Raw genomic sequence first — 13,007 nt, forward strand, 5'->3', positions numbered from 1 at the left:
TCCTCCCCTTTCCTTTCAACCCCTCTGACATCCTGTAACCACTCTTTGATGGTCCCTGCCTGTGTTTGAATCTTGCTTATTTCTTTGTGTACCTGAGGATGTTTAGTTATGTATATTTTTACCAGTCCGTCCCTTGATGCCGCCTCCGCACACACAAATATGCACTCAGACACATGCACTTTTGTTTTATTCCTCAAAGAAAGTCACCGCAGGGTGTAGACATCCCATCGTCTCTCTCACAGTGTGTCACAGCCAGTGTTGAGTGCAGATATCATCAGGGAACTACACAATGTTCGTGCTGGCGCTGAAACACACCGTTGCACCCAGGAGTTAGCATTAGCCTGATAATATCACTGCTGGGGGTGGAGGGTGGTGGTTCAGCTCTAAAAACAAGTGTGTCCAGGTTCTGTAAAGGAGGAGAAAGTTTTGTGTATCCAAGTTTGATTTGATGTCAGCAAGTATTCCAAGGCAGCTCCTGGAGGAAGCTTGAGGACAAGTCCAGAGCGATGACAGGAAAGGTGACCTGAATGCCACCGGGCCTCAGGGGCCACATAGGAGCCTTGGTGCCCGTCGATTTTCATAATAAACATACATAATATGACTTGGAAAGTATGACTGGTAAAGATGGGGGTTAAAAATTCACATGAGAAGTTAAAGATTTCAGTTATTTCCTTGAGATAGGAAGTTAGACGCTGGGTGAAAAAACATGCTTGAGTATAGATATAAATCTAGAGATACTTCAAGTCTAAGAGTTTAAGTTTACATTAAACCCAAAATCGTATGTATTTTAGAACAAGGCTAATGGTTGGATTGATAAGTTTGGCCTTTCTAGTAAGCTTCAGTATGAAGATGAACAATACACAAAACATACTAACAAAGCTAAACTGGGCAGTCAGAGATTTCCAAATCCTTAAACACATAGTGGGGATATAATAAGATAAGGATTATCATTGGCATTATGGAGTAATATCTTCTCAAAATGGCACTGTAATTGCTAAGATCTTATCAGTAAAGCCATAATTAGGGCAGTTACATTCTGCATGTTTTTCTATTTTTCTCTCAGCCTAATCCAGTCACAGCTGTCATTTGCAAAGGTCCCCTATTATGCAAAATACTTTTTGCTGTCTTTTATACATACATATGTGTCCCCGGTGTGTAAGGAGACTCACAAAGTGTCAGAAAATACAACCCTCTCTCTTTTCCTCCTTACCCACATTTCTAAAAACCGTGGTACAAACGAGCTGATCCAGATTTGCTGCTGATATGACGTCCTATGGGAAATGTGGGCTGGCTTTACAATGATCTCCTGGCAACGTCCCACCCACGTGACACGTCCCAACTTGTCGTCCGCAATATACAGTCGCAAGCTGAATCCCCTCTGCAGCACCCCTGTGTATTCAGCAGGATGTCTGCAAGAGGGACTTGGAGTTGTTGTATATATAACACATATAATGTCTCTGTTCTAGTGGTAAACACTGAGAAGTGTTTCAGAAATAATGATTGATGTGGTTTGAACATAATATGGCATTTAATCACTGCAGTGTTTAGCTGAGTTTCTCCTTTTGGAACTTCTCTCTTCAGACAGAGAGATCATGCACTCCAAAGGGACATGGCCAGCATCAGCTCATTTGCATGAAAGGGAAAGTCACAGAACCAGCACTTTGGAAAACGGGGCTGAAACAGGGGGATAGCGGACATGCTAAAATGCATGATCTGTTTGGTATTTTGAGCAAATCACATCAGAGACATGTTTTTTTTTATATATTTGAGACCTATAATATATGCCATAAAAGAGCATGATAGGAGACCGTTAAAGACATGCATAAGGCATTTTGATGTTTTTTGGTTTAGTGATTAAAAATGTACGTTATGAAAAAAAGGATTGTGTATGCAAAAACAAAAAAAAACGGGCAGACGAAAATGACAAAGCAATACCTACTAATAAGAATATTTACAATTCTTAAAACTGCAAACGTAATTGTTTTTGTTCCACTCATTACAACATGCAGTAACTACAATATCTGCTGAGATCTGCAAATTCTGGACAATATCCTGATCAAAGGGCAGACAAATGAATTTGACTTTTGGTAACATTGCAAGTTATGTCAAATTATGGCATCACAATATGCATTGTCATTTCATATGTTGTTAATATCTGAGCAGCTTTATAAACAAGCTCAAACTATTATGTAGCATTGTAACACCTGTTAATCTATCTATGATGTCCACAGTGTCACATTACCCAGTAGATCATCTATTTTGCCAAAGGAAACAGCCCACTTCTGCACCCAGGGCCTGTTGATGAGAGAGACAAGGGTGTCCTGAAGAGCAGACAGCCTTATGGCTCTGGGCCTGTGTCCACATTCACACTGGGAGCCCTGGACCGAGAAACAAGTGATATCATTGGACTAAGGATTTTTACAGCCCACTAGACCCAAACACTATCAATCATATATTCAGACACTTGTAAAGTTTATGACCAATGGATTGACCACCAACTCGAAAAAGAGCACAGACACATTTTAGCATTTTTAACAACTTCCAAAACAACCTAGTTATATATTATTTGATTTTACTGAAGCCAACAATCTCAACTGTTTCATATGTGCACTTGATTCAATAGCCTTTCAAATATATTTTTCTTGAATGTGCTTTTCACTGTTTTTCTTGAAACCAGCAAGCTCTGTCAGGATAAAAAAAAAACTCAACTGCAGTGTGTGTGCATAAGTGAATATGGTTGACCACACTGGTTGGTGCAAGCACTAAAAAGTGACAGTGCACAGACAAAGCTGGACCATGGAAATCAAGAAATTATGTGGTGGAAAGAATCCAACAGCTATAAACGGGCGAGACCACACCATAGAGAGCGTGGGCTACAAGTTCCATCACCATCCCTGCATACCTCTTCCTCCTTGGCCTGTGGAAATGTGGGGCAAAATCCTTATGTTGATATTTTTACCTGTTTCAATAAGACCTCTGATGAGTCGTAGAAACTGTCAAACGTTTCTCTGTCTGTTTACAAATCCCATTTTTAACTGGAGGGGGGGGGGGGATGTGACAGTCAGTTTCACTTCCAAGATAAATAATGAGGTTCTGGCCGTGCTTTCTGTCCAAGTGAAGAGCAGTGTGTTTTCAGTGAGCTGTAGCCAACGTTGCAGTGGGCCTGTTAAATTCACAGCAACACACCAAGTGAGAAGAGTAAAACCTATGAAATAGAAGTACAGGGTGGTATATAGGACGGAGGGATTCAAGCTGTTATGAGTCCCCACTTAGGATGTGGATGTGATTGACAACCAGGACAAAATGGAGGCGATCAGATTTATAGCTGCATGGGATTCTGTGCTGTAGCAGACATCTGGTTTGACCGATGTTTATGTGGCTTTGTGGAGCAGTGAGGACATTTCTGTGAGAACGCAGATGAAAGTCAGAAAAGAAAAGGAAGAGTTATGTTGTAGGTTTATAATGTCTGCGAGGGCTGTTAAACCATTGTTGAATCAAGCTACATCTCGCTAGACTTCCAATTGGTCATTAAAGAACAATTCCCTTGGATGTTTGGCCTTCACTGTACAGAATGATGCATATGCATCGTTTCATACTCAAAAGCCTTTTTTACCTTTAGTCGGCGGCCTAACTATATTTAGTATAAAGAACGGCCACATAGGGAAACACCTAGTCTAGCTCTGTCCAATCGTTGCAAAATCCATCACTAGCACCTTTAAACCACTCTTATTGACATGTTAAATCGTGTATGTTTAATCTGTAGAAAGACTGTTCCAGTGTTTGTGATTTGATAGGTAAACTAACTGCTGGATATAGATATGGAAGCAATGTCTATATTTCCACATAACTCTTTGCTGGAAAGAAAATGAGGTGATAATATTTCCCACAATCTCAAAGTTGTCCTTTAAGAAATTATTGTGGCAAAGCAAACTGCCCTTTAAAAAGGAAACCAATCCTGTTCATGGTCAGCAAGGCCACACAGGTTTTTTTGCTGTAAAGTATCCCTCTCTCTCATGATTTGTCGATTCATGAGTAGTTCAGTTGAACAGCATGAAATCAGAGGTCAAAAACTGATTGTTGATCACCTTCGTTGAAACAGCAAGTAACAATCAAAAAAAGATGTGGAGGAAAATCAAAAAAGAGATTACCATTTCATGGAAAATAGAAAAAGCTTCAACTGTGAGTTGAAAGCTGATGACAAGTCTAATTGCTGGTGTAATCTCAAGTGATTGATGTATAATGTGTTCCTGCCTTACTACATGTTGAGTTTCTAACTCCATGTTTGATCTGACAATAATTACATAAACAAAAACCAGATGACCACACACACTACTGCAACACCAAACCCTAAATCTGAGAAAAATGTACAAGTTTTCAAATGTTCTGTTTTAATATACAGTATTGGCCACTCTTTATAGTGCTCTACCAGGCCCCAGACAGTTTGCGTGCACACAAGGACAGACACATTAAGGTTCAGGGACACAGTCTAGTGAGCAGCTGGTTTGCTGAATTGTGATCAGCAGCTACAGGACAGGCTTTACCACCCAATGTGTGTTTCCAGCAATAGTTAGGTCCAAACGTTTTTCTTCATTTAAGCTTTGGCTGTTAAATATGCCTTAGGGATGGCCACTTGACCCCAGGAACTACTTTATGCAGCCACAAAAAATACCTTTTCCTTTTCTCATTATCGCAATTCTAATGGAAGGACAGATTGATGAAGGTGAACAGATCAAAAGTGGATAGGAAGGAACAGCAATCTGATTTATTCTTCTCCTTTTTTTTGGTAATACTCATCAGTTGTCCAGACGGACTGATGGGTTCATGAGGGGATGTGTGTGTGTGTGTGTGTGTGTGTGTGTGTGTGTGTGTGTGTGTGTGTGTGTGTGTGTGTGTGTGTGTGTGTGTGTGTGTGTGTGTGTGTGTGTGACACATTAGGACACTATCGGAGCCTGAACATGCAGGTTAACAAGATGCATGTGTTGTGTTTAGAGGGGAGGAAGCAGGGTGTTAGTCACACATGGTTTGTGACATCTGAGGCGACCCCGGGAGGAAAGCCACAAGACTGTCCAATATCAGGTCTACACACAAACCAGTCATTTGACAGACTTCAAACCACCCAGAGTGATAGTGTACACGCAAACAAGCATAAATAGAAAAATAAACACTCTCGCTGGCTCACACTTCCATGCACACAAACATTCACATCCCTACATGTTTACACGGACTCACATCTACTTACTAGCAGGGCGACCCAGCAGTGACATTCCTTCAGGGGATCCACCATAACCTTGCCTCACCCCTCATCGCCACACAGGCACATAGGAGTCTCCGGGCCATGGCTTCTACTGGCCCTGTGCAATCTGTCAGGAGGTCCGGAGATGTCTCACTTATCAATAGGCGCAGCGTATTGTTTCAGGGGGCTTCCTCTTTCCTGTACAGGACAGTCCTGATGGGGGCTACCATGGGGCCGGCAAGTCGCCTGGGGCCCCTTGGACTACGAAAAATGTATAGTTTATGGTTGAATGAAATAACCAGACATTTATTTTCCTGTGAGCAAAGTGTCTGTATTTGACAAGGCAAAAGCCTCATCAGGAGTGTGTTTTTCCACCATTGCTTGAAAGTGCTGTCTTTGTCCGATTTTGATTCATTTATTTTATTTGTCTGTGAGAAGCTGTGCATTTGGTATCCCTTTTATCTTTATTAAAAAGAAAATAATAAATGTGCTTTTAGATTGCATTCGTAAATTCAATCCATCTAAAAAGTGTTGAGATTAAGTTTATTGTACGCTATCATTATGACGTTATCAGTCAAAAATATTATCCAAATAATGAGGCATGAAAGGAAAATTGTCAACTTTAAATCAGGATAAAAACACTCTGGTATTACTTATAATAGCACTGAAAGCATAACATTTTCCAAGTCTTACAGAAATATAAATCCATATATAGTCAGGAGGGCTCTCCAAGTTGTGCCAGAGCAATACAAAAATAACAGTGTGGTGAAAATTAAAAAATGGCCAGTTCATAATTTTTCAGTCTGTGTTTCTGAACATAGGAGGGGATATTTTTCTTTTTTACTGTTGGCACAGACTTGGATTGAGGCGACCACTGGGCAAGCAAGGGGTGTTTGCTCAAGTGGAGCCAATTACTCAAAATAAATTGGGTCTTCCTCTCTATTCCCTCCATTGCGCTCCCTTCTTCTCCCTTACCCCCTCCCTCATCCCCTCATCTCTCTGGTATGGGTTGTCATTTGAAAACCGGGTCAGATCCATGGTGAGCCCCTCCTTCCAAATAAACAGGCTAGTAATGGCTGTTTACCCAGAGTACAAGAGCCATTATGCACAAGGAAGTTAAACATATCTGACAGGCAAAATGGCTGCAGACAAATCGCTGTTGCCCTTTCTTCAAGAATTGATTGGAAGAATGCTGATGTTTCCCTAACTGTTACCAGCAGCCGTACAAGCTTGTGACGGCTTTTCAAAAGGCATACCAATGGATGGTGTAAGGATTCAAATCAAAAACCTTTGTTTGTCTGCAATTAAACTACAGAGTGAACAGATGACCCAGACAGAGATGGATTTCATCACTTTGGTTTCCTGGAAGCCGCAGGCCTCAAAATCGGAAAGTACCCTTTTACTTCAGGAGAACATCACAGCCCACTTTTCAGTCACCTAGAATCTGGAAAGCATAATGTGGAAATATGCAGGACGTGGAAAATGAAAGAGCAATTATAATGTACTGTAAGGCAAATTTAATGAGCTTAACGTCATTCTGTAGAGTCATTACGAGATCAAAAATGAAGTCAGAAAATAATTTCAAGTAAAAGGCACCGTTCTGTGACTTAGTGTTTAATTGGAAATGAAAAGGTAGGGTAAACAGAACAATGCATTGTGGTCATACATGTGTGAAGAATGGACTGTATTAAATTATAGTCTGCTAACAAGGACATAATGAAACTTTACATAATGGGTGCCGATAGTAATTTACCGTCAAGCTTTTGAGTTTTGTGTGTGAAGGTCGGGAGCAAATTAAGCAACTCTGGACCCAAAGTTGCTTGGTATGTCAATTTATCTTGATATATAAGAACAGGAGTTATAGTTTGTAAATGGTTCTTTAACTAGAACGTCACATATTTGTTTCATGCAATACTCGCATGTAGTTGAAACAAAAAATGTCAGAACATTTGGATGTCAATTTATATAAATTATAATACTTTCCAGCAAAAATGGTCCAGCTCAGTGGTGAAGATGTTATGCTTTTTTTGATATCACATGATAGTTATCAAAATCCTTGACTTGGGGATCATTGGTACTAGGAAAAGTAGGAAATTAGGAAATGGTTACGGCATGTGTGACTTTTTTCTGGAAAGGTCATTACTGAAAAGATTAATTCAAAGAGAAAATAATGGACAGATGATTTGAAAACAAAATAAAAGCAGACGTTCTAACTACAGAAATGATGGAGCATGAGACATCCTGTTTGATTTAACCATTAACACTCATTTCCAAGAGTGGTGGGTCACACGGTAAAAATGAGTGCCTTGGACCTTTCCTCTTTTCTGAACATTTGTGTTCCCTATCAAAAGATTCATTACACTAGTTTAAATTGCCAAACAGTTTGTTTTTACACACATCATACCTGGGGAAAGAATAAAAAAAGATATAATACCAAATGTATGGAGATGGATTTGATTAAAAGTCTAACTAAGAACTTATTTAATCATTCCGAAATAAAACTCCATAATCCCATAAAAATGAAGGGGTTTGACTTTTTTTATACGGAAACAACGTTTAAAACAACAATGGGGTGTGAAGCTGGTTGCACTTACAGCCACAGTCATTCTTTATAGATGGGGCCAGAGGCACAGCTAGCTCTGAGCCCAAGGGGTTTTACTTACAGATTTGAACTAAGGCAGTATTTATAACGGGCAGTGGGACGTTGTTGTAATTGGCCCACAACAGAACCTTCTGCTGAGATGCGAGTCTAACTTCAACTTGGTGTTGCCTGAGCTTTGATTCAGCCCATCATCATGGCTAAAATCAAGGAAACAGACGGTGGTATTACAGTGTTGAGCCATAAACCCTGGCACCCATGAGGAATTTCTGTCTCATGTATTTCCAAATAAATGGTTGGCAGGAAAATGCAGCATGCATCCGGTGGAAACAATATGGGACAATTCCATGTGTGTATAGGAATCTTGGGTGTATCCTTGAAGTTATCCATCTGTACAATATCTGTATGAATCAAAGTGTACACTCTCTTTCTCTTCAGCTGTCAGAGTGCCAGGCAGCATTCAACACCTGGATCAGCAGGTCTCCCTCTCATGCACATCTACTCTTTCAGGCTCAACTGATCTCCATCCCATTGCAGAAGGAGAGGCTACACAGCTGCTAACTTTCCGAAGACTTAGCATACTGTCTCATACAGTGTTGGGCTACTGAAACAGAGTCCTAGCAAGGTTTCCCCAAGTCCAACAATCTGCCGATTCTGTGCTGGAGTTTAGAGTCGCCTTGCATTGTTTTAGTTTACTTTTCGATTTGTATAATGTATAGCGACAGTATAGACTTTAGGATAAGATTTATTTACATTGGTTGTTGATGGATGCATGGTGTCCTGTTGTTGCTGGGTCAGTAGAACTGCAACCTCCTGAGGGCTGGCTTTGTTAATTGTGCCAGTAATCTGTTTAAAGTATACTGCATGGAAGATGTAAGGAATTATCATTGAGTTATTTGTATTCCTCTCCACAAGCCTTTGTTCAATAATGTATTCCTGATGTTGGCGTTACAATAAACTCTGCTGTACCGAAGACTTTATTCCAAGTGAGGCCAAAGGATCCGGCAAGGTGTGTGTTTTCAGTTTGGCTTCAGGGCCCCCTGGAGAGTCAGGCATAAATAATCATAACTTTGCACTATTTTTTTTACTTGTTTAGCATGTTTGGTTTTGTTCAACCTGAGCCAAAATTCATGGTGGACAATCACCAGGACCCCAACAATTCCATCCAACAAATTCCCAGGTGGCTTATTACAATTCTGTATTCACACATGCAATCATGTTGGCAGCCAATCAAAATGCTGCTTTCCACACACATCCTTCAGCACATACCCTCTGGGTCAATTTCAGTGGTCTCCTACCACAACACGGCTGTCATGAAAAAAGAGACACATGCAAAACAATCTATCCCTTGGTAGAAACTGGCAAACCCACCGTGCTTTGGAAGGACAGGCGTCGCCCGGCTCTTATGTCACACTGCCCTGCTTCCTGAATACTGGGTGGTGAGTTCATCATGAATGCCAGGTGCCACGGACTGCTGAAGGCCAAGTTGACGGCTGAGACATCAAATATTTCCTGGAAGAACCCCATGAGAGAATGTAAATGGCTTTTGTATAACCTACACTCATTCATCTCACACCCAGAGAGACAGAAATGTTTTTCAAGGAAATCTTGAGGAGTAATAAATTGTTGACTTGTAATGAATGTGGTCATCACTCTGCAGTTGAACCTCCCTTAGAACCCTGGATTGCTCTGATCTGGTGCAAACAACTGAGAGAGACACCAGTCTCTGGTAGACTCAACGTAGTGAGGGCAAAGAGAGGCGGAAAAGTATTGCAACTTGCAGATAAAGGACTTAATTTAAAACAGTACAACAGATTGGTGCTGATGGGATACTCTCATTGAACTAAAGCTTACATGAATTATTCTCTCTAAACAAGGAGTTCTCTTTTCTTTTTTTATCTTTAAAAGAATGCTGTGCTCTGTCCTTTAACCTGAATTCATGTATAGCAGTCCCCGTCCATAATGAGGATCCATGGGTGTAAAATAAAATTACAGAATTTATCATTACATCAAAATAAAATAACACTGAAAGAGATTCTAAGATTATTTATTTTTTAAAAGGCAAATGTTGTATATTTTATAATGAAAGTTCTCTTTAGTTGTAGCAGGCGACTATACAAACTCTAAAACACACTTCCTTACAAAAGTAAGACATTTCTGTTCTAAGCCCGTATTCATACTTAAACTATATTCATTAGAGAGAATAAAGTCTGCACTTGCATATCAAGCGAGCCCCTATAGCCTCCATGCCATCCTCCAGCCCTTTGAGGATCAGAGCCGAGCAAGGCAGCTGAACAGTGCCGGAGTAAAGCCTCGGCCTGTGGACAGATGTTTCAGTGAACAGGTGGCTGGGGTTGTCCCCAGGATTTGCATGGCTATGACAGACACAGCAGACCTCACAGACTTCAAAGGGCAGGAGCATGACTGCTAATGATCTGTGGAGAGAGGAAAGAGGTGTGGCTAGCTGGCAAGCTAGCTTCAGAGGCGCCAAGCAGACAAGGACTTCCAGCACAAAGTCCAGGGAAAACTTTTTTCTGCTGAGGAGTATTTGCTGCAATGAGGTCATGGTGTCTGCTACTGTTTGAGCACATATGATAAACCATATAATCAATAGTTTCACTTGAAGATACATAACCTGATGACGAAAATTATGCCAATTACAGTTGTGCTAAATTGAATTGGCCATGAGCCGAAAATGTCCATACACCATCATTGTTGTTTTGATGGGATTTGTTTTAAATACCTGTGAATCAAATATATTACATGACCACAAATTGATTGTGTTGTTATCTAGGTTAACATGTTTATTAATATGTTGTCATAGTGGCCCGTCTTATGATGAAGGTTGATACCTAAAAAGCCTTTGGCTTTAGGAAACAACACTGTTTCCTAAAGCCAAAGGCCCTAGGAGAATAAAGAATCCTGGATAAACAATAAAAAGAACTCAAAGCTAAATGGATGTGAAAGACAATTTGTTTAAAGAATCTTAAAAATTCTCTCTCAAGAGTTTGAAACTAAGCATGAACTCTTCAAGAAGAGACATCTTCTTGCAAGGCAGCAATTAAGTCAGACAAGCCGAATCTCTTCGTCTACCCCCTCCCCTTCATCTGTCATATTTTCAGCTTTGATCTCCGCTAACCCTATTCATTAGGCAAATACAACACACTGCCACTTAAAGTTCGCAATGGAGCCCTTAACATCTAATAAATAATGCATTCACCCCGGGAACAAAACATGAGATGAGCACCAGGCAAAAAGGGTGAACACGGTGTTGGCTCAGACAGAGCTAAATGTATGCTGAATGAAAGGGAAACGTGGTAATACACAAATGAAGTGCAAAGACTCAGCATTCTAGCACCGGATTAATAGACATGATTATGGATGCAGTTGTTACCACCTATCAATCTGCAGCAAAGTGTGCCGAGGGTGAAATGTTACACTGGATAGCAATATTAACCCTGCATTTTAAGTAGTATGCTGTCCTAAGAGGGAAGGATGAAAAGTGGAAGAAGAATACACTTCATGTGAACTGGTTGGACTGAGACTTGTATAACAAGGCCCCTTTGTCACTTCAATTACTGTATAGCACTGTTCTGTATAAGAAGAGATTTAAAATAAAATAAAACCTATATTTTATTTATGGAGAAAACAAATACAGCACACAGTATTTAAGAGGGTCATTATCCTTCTACAGAGACCACAGCCTTTTCAGCTATGTAAGGCTACGGAGATACAGCAGTGCTTTGCGCTAAATGCTAACATCAACATGATCATACAGGTACAGTATATTAACCAGCATAGTCTCGAGTTTTAGCATGCCAACATTTGGTCATTATCACCAAGCACGATATACGGTTCAGATCATACTTTTTGCAAGAATTTGGTCTTAAACATAATTGAAAAGTCTTGCCAAAAAAAGTGTTCATTCAACTCATTCAAGATATTTTGCATGATAAAAGAAAATGTTGATATGTTGGTGGACCTAGATGTAAAAGGCATGGGGAGAATTTAATGACAATCCAACCAAAGTGGTGGAGCCGCTTACAGAACAACATTGCCATCTATGGAGCCTTGCTGCTTGCATGGCCAAAACATATCATGGTTATATTTAGTTTTATCATACAGCTAGAGTAGCTTGTTCAAAACAATCAATCCCTAGAATTTAACCGGCCTCCCTTTGACTTGCTATTAATATAATAATTTACCCCATCGATTAAATGTTATACTACACAAACCCCACTTGATAATGTATTGTGGCAGGCCAGCTTCCCCCCGTGTGTGCATATGGACAAATAGAGTCCTCCTATTTCAGTTCTGGAGGCCTTACTGAGGTAAGGCGACCTAAGTCAGCGGGGGGCTTTGACTACATCTTGACTTTATTACTCCTCACCCTTAAATCCGACAGTGACCTCTTTCTCTTCTGTGCCATGTTCAAATAAACATCTAAAAAAAACTATTATTCCTCCCTCTGTCCCTAATGTTCCATCCTCATCTTTCTCCCTCTGTTTGTTTTCCTTTTCTTCATCCACTGATGGGAGTCCCATCATGACCCCGATAGGAGCCATGCTGCAACCTTTGACAACCAAAGACAAACCTAGCACACACACACACACATACACAGAAACAACTCTGGTTTGGTAAAGCAGTAGGAATAATGCCCGTGTTGACTTTCTGTCCACTGGGATGGGGACGGTGCTGCTGTTTATTCATGATCACCTCCCTTAAGCCTTTGAATGGAGGTTTGAGTAGAGGATTATGTTATATTGCTTCCTTAAAGCAGAGAGCGCTCCAGCTCCATAACTTATAGCTTGTTCCCATAGAATAAAGAATACATGTCTAAAGACCAGTAAATATCGCTATCAAATAGCCATACACAGTGAATTTTATAGTAACACCTCAGCAGTGTTTCAGTCTCAAGGAGACACCGTGCTGCGTCCAGAACGCCAACACAAAATGTGCCTCTCTACAGGGCTTTGAAAACCTTTTATTGTTATACTATCTGTCCCGCCCTACCACTCACACATGACCTTTAAGAAAACACATTTAGTCACAAGGTGGCCTTAATAATGTGGGCCTTTGTAAATGGTCATATTTTGTTCCCAGCTCCCTTTCCTCCTGTGTGTTTTCCGTAATTGGAATATTGTCTCTAGGCTTTCAGTTAAAAAGGGCCCTCCG

The sequence above is a fragment of the Eleginops maclovinus genome, chromosome 9 (genome assembly GCF_036324505.1).
Source record: "Eleginops maclovinus isolate JMC-PN-2008 ecotype Puerto Natales chromosome 9, JC_Emac_rtc_rv5, whole genome shotgun sequence".
Lineage (NCBI taxonomy): Eukaryota > Metazoa > Chordata > Actinopteri > Perciformes > Eleginopidae > Eleginops > Eleginops maclovinus.